Genomic DNA, 16,357 nt, shown 5'->3' with positions numbered 1-16,357 from the left:
TAGAAAGTGCCTCAGTCCGCATGCTCAGAACACCAACAGGCTCTGCACAAGCACCCGGGCCCCGGTAACTTTACAACACAGGGAAAAGACGCAGAGCACCGGCCAACCTTACATGTGCCGCATCCTGGCTTGCTTATAACAGCAATTTCAGCTCGCACAGATCCACAATTTATTTGCAAACAGATTAATTAATGTTACAGCAGCTGTTTGCAGCCAGTCTGTGATCTCACAGAGCACAGATGACACTTCGCCGTCGTCTACTCCATGGGGGCAATTCCAGCAATGCTCAGATTAGGTCTGTGCTGCAGAGACCCACAGGATGAAATAAGTCGTGTCCTGAAACCCCCAGGCTGGCTTTCCAGGATCCCCAGACCACCAGCTCTCTAGTGGTGTCTCTGTGTCCCACTTTCTGGTCCTCCTTCTAATTATGGCCCCAAAAAGCCAGTTTGCGAACAGATTGTGAGTAAACCAGGCGTTGTTTTTGCTTTTTATTTATTTATTTAAAACAAAATGGTTATTTTCTTGTGCTTTTGGGTCCCTCTGGGTTGGTGTTCAGTGGTGTGAACCACTGAGTGTAATAAAAGAAAGTGCTTGAATATTTTTCAGTAACCTGACAGAATAAACAAATGGCTGAATTTGTTTGGTGGAGGAGGGCCAAGCAAGGCTCTACATCCACGAGGTAGGCGGCTCCTGACTACACAACGCAGCTCTTCCAAATGTGCTTCTCTTTTAGAAGGAAAAAAACGAAACAGAAGACAAGACAAAATCCCCAAAGCCTCGCTAGGCTAAATTTCCTTCCTTTCCTTTGAACAGACTACACAGATTTTGTTGACTAATTGGGATCAATCCCAGTTGTAAAACGCCTAGCTATCCTGCAGCTTTAATTAAGCTACCAGAGGGAGCTGTTTATCAATTAACACTTGTTACAAATTATTAGTAATTATATGGACTTTGTATGTATACTACAGCCTGCAAGACCAAAACTGCCTTCTCCAGTCGTTAGGGAAGCAAACTGAACAGTTAGTGGGCTCGCTGGAGGAAGGTACCAGTCCGGCCAGCACTCACAGAACCTTGCCATTGGTGGGAAGAGTTGGGAGCCGCTCCAGTGCTGGGGACACAGCCATCAAGCAGACGCCATGAACGACGTGAGCTTGGGTTTTTTGCCAGAGCTTAGCCTTGACTGGCAGGCAGTCTAATGTGGACTCTGGGTCTGTATTTACTTTTTGAGTAACAAGCATAAATGGATATGGGAATTCTATGTAAAAGTTGGTAATTTATTCAAGCATTAAAGCTACCTCTCTCAGTATGCACTTGGTTCTGTGATAATTTTAATTGGCTTAATTGAGATGCACAAACCTGATTAATGTTTAATTCCTTTATATTAAAAAAAAGAGTCAAGTAGTTCGACATTTCTTCAATTATGTTAGATCTTTCTAGACTTCAAAGGAATGTTACGTTAGACAGCTAGATACGGGGCAAACTGATTAAAGAATAAAGACTGCTCATTATAATCTAAGAGTACAAAATTGGTTTGTGTAGCCTTTGAAAGTCAAAATTATGAGCTAAAACTTGAGCTACAGTAATTAACCCAATTTATAGTCATTTTTGCTTATCTGTTTGCTTATGATTAGTAATTTAAAATGATCCATGGGATTGATTTACACATCTAAAGCCCATTCTGGGACCCAAAATGTTTTGTCCATGATTCTTAAAACACTGGAGGAATGTAGTTAATGATATTAGTAAATACCTACCAATCAATGGAAGATTCGAATATCTTCTGGAAAGACTTCATTGTGAACTGCATGATACTAGATGCATAAATAAGGAAATGTTTGTATACTGCAATCTACCTGCCAAACTTTTAAAATCTAACTTGCATTTTCTGTAGCCCTCTAGAATATTAAAAAATAAGTGTGGTACAGCTACGCGACACGACTTTTCTTCCCACAATCCCTGGAGCCCTTCCTTTCCAACTCGGGCCCGGCAAAATGGCTCCAGCAAAGAAGGGTGGCGAGAAGAAGAAGGGCCATTCTGCCTTCAATGAGGTGCTGACCGGAGAATAGACCATCAACATTCACAAGTGCATCCATGGAGTGGGCTTCAAGAAGCATGCTCCTCGGACACTCAGAGAAATTCGGAAGTTTGCCATGAAGGAAATGGGGACTTGAGATGTTCGCATTGACACCAGGCTCAATAAAGTCGTCTGGACCAAGGGAATAAGGAATGTTCTATATCGCATCCAAGTGCATTTGTCCAGAAAACATAATGAGGATGAGGATTCACCAAACAAGCTCTACATGTTGGTACCTTACGTGCCTGTTACCACATTCAAAAACCTACAAACTGTCAATGTGGATGAGAACTAACCTGCTGAATGTAAAATAAAGTTGCAGAACTGCCAAATAAATAAATAAATAAGTGTAGGGGAAATGTGCAAGTCACTGGGACATTCGGCCACATGCAGCCCTAACACAAGGACGTCAAACAGTCTACTCCAGTGAGCAGAATCAGATACTATCTGGCAGAGAACTACTAGGGAATCAGAGATATTCAAGATGTGCTCCAACAGTAAGTATTCAGGGCTGAGAAGAGGCTCATCCAGCAAAAGGCTTGTCTTGCAAGTGTGAAGACCTGGACTCCAGTTCCAGAACCCACATCAAACAAACAAACGAGCCCAGCACAGTGACACGGTTTGTAATCCCAGTGCTGAAAAGGTAGAGGCTGCGATAAATCCCTGGCACACTAACAAGCCTAGCCTACTTGTGAATCTCAGGTCTATGAGAGAGCCTGTCTCAAAACACAAGGTGGGCAATGCTGAGCAATGGTACCCAAGGTTGTCCACTGGCTTCCACATTCACACAGATTCATGCACACCTGCACACACACACACACACACACACACACACACACACACACACACAAATGTATATTCAGAGTGACTGTACATTTGCTTAATTTTAAAGACTTATGTTTATTTGTGTGGGTGTGTGTGGGTAGGTATGTGTACATTTGTACAAGTGCCTACAGAGGTCAGACACATCAGACCCTCCTACAGGTGGAGTTAAAGGTGGTTGTGAGCCACCTAATGTGGGGGCGCATAAAGGAGCAGAGAGAGAGAGGGCCTATCTCCTGCCTGTCTCAGTTGAAATTTTGGGGGTTTAAGGTATATTTGAATCTTGTTCTTGTTCCAGGCCAGCTTCCCCCATCCCAACCCCACCCCCACCCTGGTCACCTGTGCCCATGGTCATTTGATGAGAGACAATACAAAGCTTAGAACAGCATGAAATGGGGCCAAGACGAAGAATCCAGACACCCGGTTCAGATCAAGTGTTCTGCAAGCTGTATGAGCATGCAACTGTGCTAATTAGCATGTGAGGAAGCAGCCGGAGTGCCTTCCCTCGACATTGGTTTCATGCAGTCAGCTTGATGTAGATGTTCCCTAGCAAGGGATTCCACAAACAACTTGAGAAACTGTTTTCTTTTTTTGAAGAATCATTATAGAATAGAATCATCCAAATATTAAACATTCTACAAATTTTATTAAAGAATCTTTTTGTGAAATGCCAACTAATATTGTACAATAGCTTTAGGCTGCAGTAGGGAACATTTTAATAGAAATGAGATGTCTGCACTCATTACCCCAGAGCCGTGGTGAGCACATCTGCCACAGGAACTTCTTGCCACCCTCCCAGGACGGGAAGAGCACAGCCTCACTGTCACGCCCTTCCTCAAAAGGCGTGCAGCAGTGGGAAGGCACTAGTTCTGCTGCTGCTGCTGCCTCACTGCATCGCTGCATGTTTGATTTTTCTAAGTAGCACATATGCTAGAATGTTCTACTTTAAAAGAGGTGGGACAATAGGAATGACTCAATACATACGCACCTGCCACCAGCTTCACAACCTAAGTGCATCCTGGCGACCCACATGGTAAACAGAGAAAGCAGACTCCTCAAAGGTGTCTGACCTACACACACAGGCACACACACGTACACTCACACTCACATACATACATACATATACACACTCATGCACACTCACACACACACTCACATACATGTACACACATACAAACACACAGAGATACACATACATACACACATGTACACACACATATACATACACATATAGGCAGGCACATACATACACATACCCATACACACAGAGACATATACACACATATGCACAAAGATATACAGATACACACACATACACATATGCACACACACTCATACACATACATATACAAATACTCACACATATATACACACATACATACACACACATACTCATATACACATACATATAGGCACACATATACACACAGGCACTCATACACATACATGCACACACACACACATATATATACATATGCACAAACACACACATAAATAAATAAATAAATAAATATGTAATCTTAAAAAGAGATGAGAGAAATGTGTTCCAGAGTCAAAGAAGAAATTAGCCATCTTGAAAGCATAAGTCCTAGACATTTTCTTAAGATTCCCAATGACCTATGACATAAACAAGCAAAACTTTGGTTTCCATGGATAGACTGGAAAATTATAAAGAAGTGTGTGTGTGTGTGTGTGTGTGTTCTAACTTCATCCAATGAGAAAGACTAGGAATATGGGCACCTTGGTACTGAACAACGCAGCCGGCACCCATACCTTAGTTCCTAAAAGTGCAGTGGTGCACACCTTGAATTCCAGCAGGAGGAAGCAGAGCCTCCTCTGCGAGTTCAAGACTAGACTGGTCTACATAGTAAGTTCCAGGATCGCCAGAGCTACATTGTAAATGTATCTTTTATTCTCCTGTAGTAACTGTCCTCTCCATGACTTACTGCTAACCTAGGCCTAGTCCTGGAAGCTTCTACCCTCCATTCAATCTAATCTAGGCCTAGAATGTTTCCTATCACTGAGACTTACTGCTGAATAAGCTCACCCTTTCTATTTCTGATCTCTGGCTGGCTGGTTCAACTCAGCTGTTCTGGCTCAAACTCCTCTCCAACCTGACTGATTCAATCAGGCTTCTCTCTCAACTTCTCCTGAATTGTTTTGCTTGACCTCAAACTGACTCTAGTAAACTGTTCTAGTCTTCTGATTCCTCATTCTCTGGCTCGTTCTGTCTTCACCAGTGTTTAGCATGAGAACATCTGCAACCTATCTCTGTAAAACTCTCCCCATAAAACTGCCTCCTCTCCCCGCCTCTCTGCACTGCTCTTTTTTAGGCAGCCTTGTTTTCCTCTCTCTCGTGAGACTTAGGCATCTCCTATGCTGTCAAATCTTTCTCTGATTTGTCACTTTGCCATTCAATTAGACATCACTTTCAAACGTGAGTGCTTCCTTCTACAAACTAACTTTAACTTCATTGTTTGGGATTAAAGGTATGTACTAAGGGTGTGTAGGTATTCTAGCCAGAGGAATTAGAGATATGTGCTAAGGCTGAGCCACATCACAACTAGAAACATGTTTTTGTTTTTGTTTTTTTTCAGCAAATAACACAATCTCAGGGTTCACAGTGTGATCAAATATCCTACAACACTACATAATAAAATCCCATCTCAAAAAAAAAGGAACCTGAGCACTCAGTGTTTTAATTAGGGTTTCTATTGCTGTGATAAGCACCATGAGCGAAAGCAACTTGAGGAAGAGAGGGTTTGTTTCATCTTACACTGCCAGGTACCAGTCCATCACTGACAGGAGTGTGAGCAGGAATACAAAGCAGGAATCTAGAGGAAGGAGCTGAAGCAGAAGCAATTGATGGGAGAGCACTGCTTATTGGTTTGCTCCCCATGTCTTACTCAGACAGCTCTCATACAATCCAGCACCACTTTCCTAGGGGTAGCATAGTCCACACTGGGCTGGACCCTCCCATGCCAATCATGACCACAGTGGGCTGGACCCTCCCATGCCAATCATGAATCAAGAAAATGTTCCATGGGCCTGCCCACAAGCCCAGCTAGCAAGGGCACTTTCTCAGCTGAAGTCTCTTCTTCCCAAAGAGCTTGTGTCAAGTTGATATAAAACTAACCAACATGCTCACCAGAGGAAATCAGGGCTGCCAGATACAAGGACTGGCTCTGGGGCTGGAGTAGGACAGGTACCCAGTGAACTTTGATCCTAGAACATCTTGCTATACCACAAAGTAAGGAAATTACGTATTCAGGGACAGATGGGACATGCCAGATAGAAACAAACGCAACTTCAAAAGACCCTCCACTATATAAATGTTAGTAAAGTATGAAAAAAGTCATTATGGTAAAGTAACAATAATAACATATAACAAGTAAAATTTTGTGAGCCCATGAAGATAGGGAAGAAGGGTAGGAAGGATGGATAAATGGGAAACAGGATTATGGGAGTGAAGAAAAAAGTTAGCTTTCCCTAAAGTAAAATGCCCACTGGTAAGTATAGAAAGAAAGACCCAATCAAAATGATCATTTGACATTCACTACAGGCATAACTGCTTCAGACCAGGAGTCATTACAAAACAGAAAAAGTAGTAGGTATGCTTTGATAAGTAAGGCATTTGGTCTCAAAGTATCTCTCTACAAAATGTGTATTAATCACCAGAGGTAAAATTCTAGTAGAGAAACTTCCACAAACCACAGTGGTCAGAGTTCAAAGGCTGGTAGTCACTGTTAATGAGGCGTGTTTATAGCGGACGTCTCCTGATGTGACTTGCTGACTTTACATCCATGGTCTGAATGGCATCGTAAGGAAATTAATAAAAGCAAACTGAGGGACTCTGCAAAAGCAACTGGCCAGAACTTCTCGAAAATATAGAGATCATCACTACGAAAACTGAGGGGTCGTGCAAGGGGGCTGAGAAGACAGGACGAGTAAGCGTTGGACTAACTCAAAGAAATCCTATACTGGGGGGGGGGGTAATAGAATTTGTATTTAGTCTTTGAAAATCACATACAAACATATAATTTCAGTCCTATTTACCCCAGAATCTGCTCCCCAGTGGAGAAGCCTCAGTCCCACCCACCGTGCATGTCTCCCCCCACCAGCTGCCCCCCCCCGCCGCAACTCCATATCCTCTGTCTTAATTTATAAGCATGAGCTCAGTGGGTGCTGTTTATATACTCTAGGGTGCAGAGCTATTCACTAGTGCATGGTCACCCGACCAGGGGCTAAATCCTAAAGCAAAGCAACTCTCCCTCCCCTGGAAGACATCATCTCAAACCAAAATTTTTTCTTCTTTTGCCCTAAAGGACAATAAAGAAAACTGGCAAAACAGATTAGATGGTAACTCTGTATCCATATTGGCTTCTTGATTTATATAGTTAAACTGTAATTATGTAAGACAATGTCATTGCTTGAAGAGATGAGACCTAGGGCTGGAGACATGGCTCGGCAGCAAGGCGAGCTTGCTGTTCCTGCAAGGACCTGAGTTGGGTTCCCAGAAACCTTGCTCAGTGACTCACACGAGGAATCTGCCACCCTCTTTTAGTTTCCAAGGATACTTTATGCACACACTGACAAACACACACACAAATACATATAGCTTAAAATAAAACAGATACATACACCATACCTACACTCCATTCAGGAGTAAAAGTGTATATCTACAACTGTTCTTAAGAAGTGATCTTGTGTGCATATATTTGGAGAAGGAATAATAAACCATATATGGTAATATGTATATATATATGATAGATATAGATAAATGAACATTTGGATTATCCAGATGAAGGATCAGTAAAAATGGGTAATTTTCCATTTTTTATCTCTGACATTACTTCAAACTTTAAAATAAAATAAAAAGGGAAAGTCTAGGTTAAGTAGGAAAATTGTTGGAAAGAAGATCTGAGATGGGCATGCTTAACTAGTTTTCACAGGATTTACAGTTAGGAACTCCCCAGGGACCTGTCTCCTTCAACTCCCTCAAAGGTAGTCTCAGCTTCTGAGCACTAAAGCATTCTTCTTTCCTTGGAAACAGGAGAGCTTGAGTCTCATCTCTAGAACCCACGAAAAAGGCCAAGCTTGGTGGAATCTTCTTATCATTCCAATAATGGGGCAAAACCAGAAAGATCCCTGGGGTTGACTGGCAAGTTACACACACACACACACACACACACACACACACACACACACTCACACTCACTCACACTCACTCACACACACACACACATTCATGCTCACACACTCATTTGCACATTCACACACACTCATACTCATACTCACACTCACATACCAACACACTCACTCACACATTCACTCACACACATTCACTCACATACAGTGAGCACAGAGAAAATTGGCAGGGTATGGAAAGAGATGATTTCTTGACAGAGATTAGCAGACATGAGAACTCATCCATGAGTCAGATGTTGTATGGGATGAATTAAGAGGTCTTTGAGTCTCTGTTCAGAAATGTTGTGCATACCCTGAAGGAATGCAGAGAGTGTGAACAGTTTTAGCAGGATAGTAACAGTCACTCATGCATTTAAATCACGACTGAGCACCTCTGACCATGTTCCAAAGATCTGTCTGAATGCTGGGGAGATGACAGCCAGCATGAACAAGTGGACTCATAGCACCATTGCATATGGAAAGCTGTATAGAAAGACACAAGTGGAAAAGAGAAATCAGTTAGCTGGGCACTGCTGAAATCCTCCCCTGTCTGCTTCTCCCTCTTGGGTTAGCCAGGCCCATAGTTCACCAGGCTGGACTGGAGACAGGGAGCTTAGCCAGGGAGGGCGGGGATCTTTGTCAGTGGTGGGTACAGGGGTATCAGAGACAAGGAACACACACCAGAGAACAGTTTGAGAGAACTGATTTGGTTTAATGGAGGGAGAAAGGGGTATTGATATCCCTGAAGAGATGGCCAGGGTCTCTGGAGTAAAGTTTGTGTGGCTGTGCACCATTGGCCAGGACAAGGGTGTTGGAAGATACTTCATCAGCATACTCAGGGACTGGAGGAGCGGGGTCAAACAAAGAGTGAAGCCTGGTGACTCTCACAGTAGTAAATTCTTCCTAGGGTTAACAGTGGGAGAGCTGCCTTTCTGGCAGCAGTTTGAGGGGACAGAGCCAACTCCTGAAGCTGCCTTGGCCTTTGATGACCCTGGGTCATTAGGTCCCACAGGCAAGGACTAACAATAGTGTGGGCCAGGTTGGTGACCTCAGAGACAAAAAAGAGGCTAACAGACTCCCAAAGGCTCTGGTACTATATTGAGGGTGGGAAGGGGCTTGGGATCATTTAACACAATTTATGCCTCACCTTTGGGGAGCAAGACTCTGGGACCTCTAAGGCTTACTGAAGAAGGTTGCTCAGACATGGAGCAGTTCATCCAGTTCTGTGGTAGGCTTGCCCTCTTCTCCTGCACAAACCACTACTGAAAGAACAAGAATCCTAAACACGAGCCAAGCAAGGTCAACACTGATGGGCAGGCCAACAAAGATAAGGAAAACCCATGAGCCCTCAACCCTCCACAGAACTACAGGCAACTGAATGAAGCTGGAAGCAGGAGAGTTGGAAGAGTACACCAAACGGTTGTTCTGTGCCAAGTCAGCCCTGAAAACACGCATACAGGCAGTTACAAACTACCTGTATTTATATTTATATTTATATTTCGGTATATTTAGAAATATATATATATGCATATACACATGTGTATGCAAGAACAATCTTTAAAGGCCACGAATTTGAAGGAGAGAGGCAAGGGGTGTATGGGGGGATAATGAGCAGGGAGAAGGGTGGGAGAAAGGGTTATGATTAAGCTATCATTTCAAAAATAAAACAAAATAAATACCAGAAGGGGAAAAGTACAGGAAATCACAAAGAAATTACTCTACCTGTGTGCTCAGCGTCTATCCCTGCACAAAAGTAAATATGGCTGGGAAGGTCAACAGAACTTTTCTAAGCCACCAGAAAGAGTATTGGCAGCTGCTCATGACAACGTCTTTCATTACATTCTGATGATGTAGACTGCTCCCTCAGGGTGACTTAGCCTGCCGCACACAAAACACTTATTGCTCCTTTACTCGTGTAGAACACAAACACAAACCTAATATCCAGGCTTCAGAACCAGTCTAACAGACCAGCGGCTTTCTATGGGAAACATGGTTGAACAGGAATGTATTTCTCAAAGTGATTTACCAGCATGCTGCATTCTATATGTGAGGCCTGCAAATCCAGGCTTGGTTATGACACATGGAATCTAGAAGCCAAGGGAATATTTAGCATACCCCAACACTTCCTCAGCCAGGACTGAGCAGCCAATATACACTGTTCTGCCTGGGACCAACATGAGTATCTTAAAGAATTCATGACTACACAAGGCCCTGATGCTCTCCCCAGCTGCAGAGGAGGGGAAGAGATGGTGGGGTGCTATGTGATGTGCCAGAATTTGGAGGGATGATGATTGAAATCAAGCACTCATTGACAGTCTCTACTGACTGAACACATCAGGAATCATGGACCAGGACTGTTTTTAAAAGGTCCAGGAGATGGTACAAGTGTGGCTTGGTATGTTAGATCTTTAGGGGATGACTTGAGTGGAGCCAAACAAAGCAGACTTTCTGTGCAACCCGCAGTGCCTTGCTTGGAATCCCACAAGCAGCATACTGTGCACGCTCTCTCCTACGACTCAGTGTGGATTGTGTGCTCCTACTGTGCTCACCATTTGGTTCCACCTGAGTCTCAGCCTCCTGACTAGGTTGTTATAAGAGCCCCCTAATTTAAGACCTGACACGTTACTGTTAGCCATCCAACTTGCCTGTCTAACAGCTCTTCCCATTCTTTTATTCAGGTGGCCTATGCCTCTCCTTGCCAGGCCATTGTCCCCTGTATGTTCTGAATCTGTGTCCCCAGCTTCTGGCCTGTCACTTGCTTTCAGGTTCACATCATGCCCAGCTGGTCCAGCAGAACCACACCAATACCCTACAGCAGCTCAAGAAAAGCATAGGAAGCCACAGCAAGATTCACATCAGAGAGGCCAAGAAAGCAAAGGCACACAATGCCAGAGCCTGAGTACTTTATTCCACTCTAACTCCCAGCCCATACGATAGTGTTGCTCAGATCCAAGATGGGTCAATTCTGCTCAGTTAATGCTCTCTGGAAACACATGCCCAAACATTTCTAAACATGTGTTTCACTGTGTCCTAGGCAATTCTTAATCCAGTGAAGTTAACAATGAAGATTAACCACCATGGTGGTACACATATATTACCAACTATAACTATTCATTCCAGTAACATGTATCCAGGACCCACTGTGTTCATGGTACTAGACCATGACGACAAAGCACACAAGGTCTATGCTTGTCAGCATAGGTTTAGAGTCTCATAAAAAGGTGATTATAAAGTAAGTGATGAATGCAAAAATAGGATTTCAAAATGCACCAAGGAAAAGCCCTAGTTCTGACTTGTGGGGACCGCAGAGGGCTTCCTGGGGACCGCGGAGGTCTTCCTAGAGATAGAAAACAGACTAACCCAGGATAAGCCAATCCTGGAATTAGTTGAAGAAGTAAAATGAAGGACACAGACAAGAAGGTAAAGAAGAGCCAAAGATGTCTGCTAGATTTGGATTGAATAGTAGTTCCTTTTTCTGATATAAGGAACTTGAAAATAATGTATGAATAAACAATAATAAACCCTACTTTTAATGCTACGCGGCTGAGGTTCCCGGAGATACCCAGGAGGAGCTGCCCAATAGGCGGCCGGATGATGGGGTTCCTGGAGCTCTGGAGGCTGATTGTGTGTGCAGCAGTAGGTTTAGAAGTCATTATCATGTAGATGATACTTTAAAACATTATACAGAGTAAAAAAGAGGACTCTGGTGCAGTCAGGAGGAGGAGGCTACAAAAGGCTTTGAATCTCATTCTTTCCTGCTTTCACCTAGACCTTAGTCTATCAAATACCCAACCCTCTCTTCCTTACTTCTCATATCCCCTCCTTATTCTTCCTCACAGGCATTAAAATGTTTCTCTATCATATAAAATGTAATCATATCTTTTGACAGCTCCACAACTCCCCAGCAGGCCTAGTACTTCCTCCTCTTCAGAGCTGAGCCTTGTAAAGTGGAAATGTAGAGCTAGGCCCTCTTCCTTTGCCATCCCTCAGCTGCCTGCCCGTGTCTCCATCCAGGTGCTTGCATCAAAATCATTCACGGTCTTCAACGGCCCCTGTGTCCAAGTGCTGGTGCCTTATCTGCTGCTATCTACCTTGCCTGACTTCTCTAGGTTTTAGAGACTGGAACAACAAACAGTTCTCCCTCTTGCTTGAAATACATCCTGCCTTGCCTTCCTTCTCTTCCTCCTCTCCACTGCCCTCCCCTGCTCCTCTCCACTGCCACGCCCCCTGTTCCTCTCCACTGCCACGCCCCCTGCTCCTCTCACCCCCTTTTCATGGTCTCTTCTTCGTCTCTGGGATATATTATTTGTTTCCCTTTTTTTTTTTAATAGAAAACAAAATACAAAACAACTCTTTTCAGAAACAGAAACATTCAATCCTTTAGCAGACAGCAGAACTTGCTTTGTCCTCAGAGCATGGTCCATACTTGTGAGTGTGCACTCATGATGCATCCCCTGTTCACTAACGACACTGCAGTAAGGTGGAAGCAGGTCACTGAGGGAGAAAAAGACCAATAAGCCACATCTGGGAATAATCAGTTATCTTTAAATCCAGCATTTCTTAAGTCTATCTTATGACTTATTCAAAATTACTCTTTATCATAATTTTGTTGATGGTGTCAGGGCGCAGCGCTGAGGCCCACCCTCTGCCCACCACGGTGCTTCTCCCTGAGTACAAGTGCTGACAAGTGCAGCCAATGGAAGAACTGCCGCCATCATTGCAGGAGCCCATGCCCAGCAGCTCCCTGCCTGCCCATAGAAGCACAGCATATGGTGCCCCTTTCTCCTAATAGACTGGGCCACCAAAGTCTGAATTCCCTGAGCCTCAGAATTCTAAGTAGCATAGCCAGGAGTCACTTTCTGCCAGTGCTAGGTTTCCTCTTCTCAATAATAAATTTATTAATTATAATAATAAAAATCCTGGTTTTATCATTATAGAAAAGGAAAGACTGCCAGATCACCCCTTCCCTTCCTAGTTCCTGTCCCCATGTCCCTCAGGGGGCAGCCACAGGAGAGACCGTCTACAGCTGCTGTAGGGAGAGTTCTGCAGCCGTTCCAGTACACCCAGGGAAGAGACAGATGCAAAAGCAAGGTGCTGCATGAAGCAGGAGGTCTCGAGCCTGGGAGCCTCCCAGCTCTCCACTGGAGTCTTGTGCCCCAGGGCTGTGTTGAGTGCGTGTGGGGTAGGGAAGGCTCTTTCGCAATCACTGATTCAGTTTTAGCAAGTCCCGGACTGTGACCAGTCTTCCAGCCTCACCCAGTTTGCCACCTGGATAAAAACTTAATGTTCTTGATTCTCTTGTGTGATTCCAGTCACCAGGAGGAGGTGGCAGGCCAGGAACTGCACACTCAGGACATTGCTCATCTGCCCAGTGTACACGCCCACAAGCTCACCCGAAGAGCCGTCAGCAGGTGTGTTGCAGCATTGTGCTTCTAATGTCTCAGACACGAACAAAGTTGTCCATGGAGACAGAAGCAATCAGACTGCTGTCCGGGCTAAAAGCTAGACTGGTGATGCTGTCCGTGTGGCCTCTCAGTTCTTTAAAAAGTGTCCCACAGGCCAAGTCCTACAACTTTAACTGCTAGTCCTCACTAGCAGATGCCAAGTACTTACCATTGGGAGAAAAGGAGTGGGAGAGCACAGGGCCTCGGTGACCTGTAAAGAGCCACACCGAGTTCCCCTTCTGGGCACTCCATAGCCGAACAGTTTTGTCAGTGGAACATGTAGCTAAGTAGTTTGAGTTGGGGCGGAATTTGACACAGTCCACATCTGCCAGGTGTCCTATATATATCCTCAGCAGAAACATCTAATCAAAGACCACAGCCTACTGGTACAATCATGGGACCCACTGGCAAAGTACAGGCTGTAGGGGCTGATGTCCACATCCCACACAGGGCAGGCATGTCCCTGATACATCACAGTGTTGGTGAAGCTCCCCAGGTCCCAGTGCCTGATGGACATATCTTCAGAACAAGAGAGCAGCCCTGAGATGTCTGCGAGGAACCATGTGCTGTATACTGGGCCACAGTGTCCCCGCAGGATCTTCATCTCTGTGCCTGTATTATCTTCTTCATTCTCCTCCTCCTTCAGAGTGTCACAAGCTAGATGGATCTGGGATGTGTCCACATGGTGGGGCTCTGATTTCAGCTTTTTGGATCACAAGCTCCAGAGCTTTATACAGGAGTTCTCAAACCCAGCAGCCAGCAGTTTGCTATCAGAGGAGATCTCTGCAGCATTCAGCAGCTGTTCTGTATTACAGAAGGCATAGAAGCAGATGGTGGTGAGGGAGGGAGGTCCATCCTTGACTCCCTTGATACTCTCCTGCAAGACTTCCAGGGCAGCCCCGTTCTGCAGAATAGGGTTGGGCACATCTGGTGGCTCCAAGCTGCTGCTTTCACTGCAGGAGGAGCCACCCCTGGCATACAGCTGGTAGTCTGTCCCCTTGGCAGGCTGCACATCCAAGTGAATGTGCACAGCAAGCAACTTGCACAGGGCAGTGGTGTTGTCGCTTTGGAGGTAGCAGATAAGGTAGTTGTAGCTATCTTCCTGGAGATGGACTACATACTTGTCCAGGAGTGCGTGAAGCTGGAAGTTTGACAGAATGTCCTGGTTGGTCTGCATAGTCTGCAGCTGTTCAATGATGTCTTTCTGACTTGCATTCTGCAGGAACATTCCATGGAAGCGGCTAAAGAAGCTTTCCCCGGTGCTCTTCGGGCCACTCTGGACCAGGTTGAGATGGAAGTAGGCAGAGGGTAGAGGAGAGGCAGAACTCCACGGCTGTACTGGGAGGCAGAATCAGTGAGAGAGCCCCTCAGTCGTCCGAACTCTACTTCATATTGCTGAGGTTCTGCCTGCCAAGGGGCTGCAGACACTGCGTTGGCACAACCAGGTTCTGATTGGATTGTGAGGTTGGCCACCATAGTCCTCAGGGGTCTGTGAGGTCCTTCAAAGGGCCTCTGAGCCCGCCTACTGCCAGCGTTTGAGCTAGAGGACACTGCCACCTGAACCTGCTCCGTGCGCACTCTGAACATCCCAGCACCGGCTGCTTCCCTATCAGTTCCCCACTGTAGGACTCCGTACCGCAGCCAGCTAGCCAGGTCCCCGTGCCCTAAGTCCTGCTGCGCCGCACGGTCCCCGTGCCCTAAGTCCTGCCACACCTGCAGTTCTCTGTGGCTGCCCGTGACCACCTAACAGAGCAGGCACGCCGGGTTAGGGCTCGGCGCTCCTCTAGCCTGTTTCACTTTTTAAAACTTTATCATTACTGTGTGAATGTGTACACACATGGTTACGTATGTGAGTTGGAAGCACATGCCACAGCATGCATGTGGTGATCAGAAGACAACATGAATGAGCCAGATCTCTCTTTCTACTGTGTGGGTTCACGGTATTGAACATCAGACTAGGACAGCAATAGTTTTTCCCCACCAAGTCATCTTGCCGGCCTGTATTTCTAATATTTCTGTCTCAAGATTCTTAGGGAGTTGGCTTATGGCTGTCTGTAACCCCAGCACTTGGAATTGGAGTCAAGAAGGTCAGAAATTTAAGGTCAGCCTTAGCTGACATTGAGATTAAGAGTATAAAGCCATCATAAACGGCGTAATATCATGTTCTACAACAATCAAGAGTAAAAAAGTTTTAAATATCCATTCATATGGCCTGTTTTATTATTTCTCCATCTTCTAAGCCTACCCAAGTTATTAGCTAGATATAGACAGAAGCCCAGTGGTCCATTAACTTGGGTAGAAGAAGGAACCGGTGATCATAGCGCTCAGCGTTCTTTAAGCCGATTACAGGAAGAAAATGAAATATCAATCTAATAGCTCATATTTCCTCTACAGCATTGACTCTCAGCCTTCCTAATGCTGGAACCTTTAAACAGTTCCTCATGTTGTGGTGACTCCAAACCACAAAATTCTTTTTGTTGTTAATTTATAACTGTAAGTTTGCTTTTATGAATTATAATATAAATATCTGTATTTTCTGATGATCTTAGGTGACCCCATGTGAGTCATTTGATACCCCCAAAGGGGATGCAACCCACCAGTTATAAGTCATTGCTCGACAAGCTCAGGGCAAGATCATCTGCTGAGTAGAAAGGATGGATCTCAGTGTCTTGAGATGGAAGAGCTCTAATCAGTCTCCATGGAAGACCCAAAAAACCTTTAAGTGCAGAAATACAAAAGTCTTTTTTTTTGTTTGTTTTTTTGACACAGGGTTTCTCTGTGTAGCCTTGGCTGTCCTGGAACTCACTCTGTAGACCAGGCTGGCCTCGAA

General features: G+C 44.8%; 2 pseudogenes; one reads left to right on the top strand and one right to left on the bottom strand.

Moving 5' to 3' along the window:
- Positions 1–374: 374 nt before the first annotated feature.
- Positions 375–2,422, top strand: LOC116070766 (annotated as a pseudogene).
- A 10,539-nt stretch (positions 2,423–12,961) lies between these two features.
- LOC116104614 overlaps positions 12,962–16,357 on the bottom strand; it is an 11,881-nt pseudogene continuing 8,485 nt past the window's right edge.

Source organism: Mastomys coucha, unplaced genomic scaffold, assembly GCF_008632895.1.
Source record: "Mastomys coucha isolate ucsf_1 unplaced genomic scaffold, UCSF_Mcou_1 pScaffold22, whole genome shotgun sequence".
Taxonomy (NCBI): Eukaryota; Metazoa; Chordata; class Mammalia; order Rodentia; family Muridae; genus Mastomys; species Mastomys coucha.
Note: the sequence above shows the minus strand (reverse complement) of the source record. Positions and strands in the feature narration are given on the sequence as shown.